Source organism: Oryctolagus cuniculus, chromosome 14 (assembly GCF_964237555.1).
Source record: "Oryctolagus cuniculus chromosome 14, mOryCun1.1, whole genome shotgun sequence".
Classification (NCBI taxonomy): domain Eukaryota; kingdom Metazoa; phylum Chordata; class Mammalia; order Lagomorpha; family Leporidae; genus Oryctolagus; species Oryctolagus cuniculus.
The window spans coordinates 41,517,223-41,521,939 of record NC_091445.1 but is presented as its reverse complement, the minus strand read 5'-3'; the positions used below and the strand labels follow the sequence as shown (position 1 = coordinate 41,521,939).

The following is a 4,717-nucleotide window of genomic DNA, read 5'->3' as shown; positions in this document are numbered from 1 at the left end:
TGATAGCAATGACATGACAAGTATTTCTCTGAGGCAGCATATTGATTGAGTAGCGTGAGCCAGAAACATTATGATCTGCCTTATGAATGGGTAGCTTAATCTGTCAGCAAGATAAACCAATAAAAGTGTCCACCAGCATTACAAAGCATGAAAATACTATATTTTATATTCAGCTACTTTCTGAGAACTGTGCCATGGTGATTTTTCATCTATAGGAAAATGAATACATACATATTTCACATATCATTTTATATATGTATCAAACCATTATTTAAAAAGAGACAAAAAAAATTACCCAGATTACAAACTCAATATTCAGGGACTAAATCTAGTCAAATCAGATCAAATCCTCTAATTGATAGATAATGCTACACTGCCTTGCAAGCAAATGGTAAGACATTTTCATGGTCTTGTTATTCGTTCATAGAAAGCAAGTTTCCTAAGATTAATGAAGTTTTTGCAAATTTGACAGCTATTAATTAAAAGATTTCAAAGAACAGGCAAAAGAACAAAGGAAATGGAAACATGCATTAAATATAACCATGTAAGACAATCTGACTCACTAGGTGATGGAAACAATCGTTCACATCTTCCTGAGAACAGAAACACATGTGGAGATAGATGAACAAGTAAATAGAGAGAGATAGGAAGATAGATGCCAGAAATAATACACGACAGACAAGTGACAGAAATGATAGACATGCAAGTAGATGACAGATAATATATAAAATTATATGATTAAACATTAATAGGAATATATCATTTTTAAAAACATGGCATTTAAGCAGTCTATGTTTCTCACTGCATAATCTCAAAGTCCTAAGTTCTTTGTATTGAACTGGGTTGATCTTTTCTACCACTTTCCAACATGCTTCATCTGCCAGTCTTCATTGACTTTGAATGGTAGATTTTTCACAAGAAAAATCAGGTTAGTTTGATATCTATATAAAATATCAAATTGGTTTCTCAGGTGCATATACAGCCCTTTCTTTTTTAAAAAAAATTATTGTATTTAAAAGTCAGAGTTAGAGAGAGAGAGAGAGAAAGAGACACAGAGAGAGATAGCTTCTATCTGCCAGTTCACTCTCCAGATGGCTCCAAAGGCCAGGATTAGGCCAGGCCAAAGCCTGGAGCCAGGAGTTCTTCTGGCTCTCCCACATGGTTGGCAGTGCCTAAACACTTGGACAATCTTCTACTGCTTTCCTGGGCCGTTAGCAGGGAGCTAAATCAGAAGTGGAGCAGCCGGGATGCAAATCAGCACCCATGTGGGATACTGGCATCGCAGGTGGTGGTTTGACTTCCTATACCACAACACCAGCCCCATTCACTGTCTTTCCAATGGCACATCCATCACCCTGGTTTCACTGCTGACAAAATATGAAAGTTTATGCTAGGATAGGCCTCTTAGTGCACACACTCTTAATTTTGGAAGAGTATGCTTCCTTTTCAAGACATGAGGATAGACATCACCTTCCAGCTTCCTTCTTCATTTTGATGTTTTTTGGGAGTGAATAGGATTTGTAAGACCACATGTCTATCAACATGGTTTTCTGTTAAAACTAAATATAGGATACATATGCTGTTGAAACAAAATACAAGTGAATGAGGTTTCAAAAGAATTTACCATTTAAGACTAGCCATGTCATACATTTTTACAGTCAGTGTTAATTCTGAAAAATTGTGATGAGGTGCTACATTACCATGATGAGATTTGAAAACAAATCTTTTTATTAACAGCCCCTAAAAATTTCTACAAATTATAATTTAGTTACAAATTACTTTCTATCACCTCCTAGCAAAAAAAAATTATCTTAAAAGTTTTGCTTCTAATTTTTCATTTCTTCTACCTGTAATGCTAGCTCTATCAGTTTGCTCGGCTACTTGTGTCAGAGTTTTTACTCTCTTCCTGTAGATACACTACACTTATTCCCAAGTCCATAACTGCAAGTAAACTAAAAAATGATGAGTGTTTGGCATAGAGATGAAGTTGCTACTTGGGACATTCACCTGCCATCTAGAAGTGCCTGTTTCAAGTCCCAGAAACTGTTTCCAATCTAGAGTCCCACTTATGCACCTCTGGGAAGAAGCAGATGATGGCTCAATTACATAGGTCTCTGCCATCCATCTGACAGACCTAGACTGCGTTCCTGGCCCCTAGCTTTGACCTGGCCCAGCCCTGGCTGTTGATGGAATTTGGTAGGTGAATCAGTGGATGGATGATCTCTCTCTCTCTCTCTCTCTCTCTCTCTCTCTCACCCTGTCTCTCCATCCCTGTTTACTCTGTCTTTCAAAAATTTGAAGACATAAAATTTTAAAATAAATTGTAAAATCTTCAAGTACAAAACCACCCTTTATTTTACAAGATGTCTACAATTTCTTGCAAAGTAATGGTAATTGAAGATTTGTGTAAATGATCTGTAGTTATTGAATAAATGGATGATTAGATGGATGGATGAATTTTTGGTTGCTGCTTCTGCCGGACTTGTGACCAATGCCCAGATCCTCCTTTTTAAATCAAGAATGTATTCTACCTGGTGCCAGAATGTGGGCCACTGACAGCCTACTTCCTGGATTGCTCAACTGAAAGCGACTGTCTTCACCAGCATCACATTTTCTACCAAGAGTAGCCTGCATTTGATGACCAAACAAGATGAAAGCTTCAGTGATCTCTGTTACACTGTTGAGACAGCTAACATGTGTGTAACTAGAATCTCAGAAAGAAGTGAGAGCTGAAGACCAGGGAGAATATTTGAAAAATATTGTTCGATGTTTTCCAGATTTGATAATAGCTATAAAACTACAGATAAAATCCATCAATAAATTTAAAGCAACATAAATACACCTCAATCCATAACTTTAAAAAATAAAAGTAAGACCACCCTTAAGGCACATCACAATCAATGTTGAGCAGGAAAGATTCAATGTGATTCAGAAGAGAAACAGACACATAGACTAGGACAATAATCACTGTGAATGTCTTATCAGAAAGTATTCAAGTCAAAAAATTATTAAACTATATCTTCAAAGTGCTAGAAAAATACTTCAACAAAGAATTACATATTCAGGGAAAATCTTCAATAATCAAAGCAAACGAAAAACATATTCAAATGAAGAAAAATTCAGAGAACTCATTGCCAGAAGATTTACTCTATAAGTAAATATCAAAGGAAGCTGTTCAGTCAGAAGGGAGATGACACCAGATGGAGATCTGCATCTATCTAAAGGAATGAAGAGTGTCGAAAAGTATAAATATGTAGAAATATATTTTGTCACTGTATTATTCTTGAAGAGAAAATTGACTATCTTCCACAAAGTTTCAATCATTGTTGTCTCATGTAAGTTCCAGCACAAGTACAACAGGCGTGAGGCCTCTGTGGATTAGGAAGGTAGCAAATTCCAAACCTGGGGAGATTGCTGTAATCCACAAAGGGCTGCCAGCAGCGTGTGGGACCCAGAGCAGAGAGCTCTCTGACTCAAATTCAGATTTGTTCCAAGTCTTCAATCATAAAAATTGGCAGTTCCTGTGGTCAGCATCAAGTTCTCTTGTGCCTGTTAAACTGCTTTATACAGGTGTGGCTTAGATAATTTCCTAGGAAATCTCCACACACTAATCTCCAGCTCAGAGTTTGTACCCAGGAAACTGTATCGCAACACTGATCCTTTTACTTACCTTTGCTTTTGTTTTTCTGTGTGTTGCTTCTGCCAAACCATAGTTACTCCAAAGTTCATCCTCCATGTGATTTGCTACAAGAGCCTCAATTTCTCCTTCATCTTCTTCTCTCTTATGTTGGGCCATAATCTCAACTTTAGATTTGCATTGTAACATCTTAAAAGGGGAAAAACTGATAACCCTGAAAACTTTTGGAACAAGTGACTGAAGCACCTAGGCCTAAAGGTGACAGTTCTGATGCAGGTTCTGTACCTGATGACAGAGTTTTGGGCAACTAGGACATGCATGCAGCAGTCTGAACCAAGCTTTTAGCATTTTTTAAGGAGGATAAGGTGATTTTCTTACCTTGCAGATTTTCTGCAAAGATTAAGTGATCTATTGCAAAGAAATCAGATTCTCCCAGCCACGTAATACAGGAAACTACGGAGTTGCAGTCATAATTATTCCACAATCTGAGAGGTGACCCTCTTGAGCATTAAAGAGCAGGAATTTGGAGTGGGGCGAACTGGATTCAAACCTCATTTCTGCTACTGACTTGATGTCAGTATGAAAGCAAATGAAGTGCTCGCTTCGGCAGCACATATACTAAAATTGGAATGATATGGAGAAGATTAGCATGGCCCCTGAGCAAGGATGATATGCAAATTCGTGAAGCGTTCCATATTTAAAAGAAAGAAAGAAAGAAAGAAAGAAAGAAAGAAAGAAAGAAAGAAAGAAAGAAAGAAAGAAAGAAAGAAAGAAAGAAAGAAAGAAAGAAAGAAAGGCTCTCTGTTGGCCCCTCCTCTCTACTGTGGCAATCACTTTAGTCTGCCTTTCACAGGGCTGATGGAGATAAAAGAGTTAAGTGGAACATTCCAAGATACACCTGGAGTAGGGTAAAACAAATGAAGCAGGTGAAAAATCTCTGCAACACTGGGGCATCAAATTGAAATATATCTTTCATTATTCAATTCCGTGTTCAAACTCTGAAAAAACAAATTTAAAGAAGGCAATCCTAGCTAACCCATGCATCTTAGACCAGTAGATATATGTTTTGAGCAAAAATAA

The 4,717-nt window shown here is 37.2% G+C and overlaps 1 non-coding gene across 1 annotated transcript; it reads left to right on the top strand.

Annotated features, from left to right (window-relative positions):
• The first annotated feature begins 4,231 nt into the window (after positions 1–4,231).
• Positions 4,232–4,338, top strand: LOC127492913 (U6 spliceosomal RNA). The gene has a single exon (XR_007922731.2). It is a non-coding gene; the product is annotated as a U6 spliceosomal RNA (small nuclear RNA).
• The last annotated feature ends 379 nt before the right edge of the window (positions 4,339–4,717 follow it).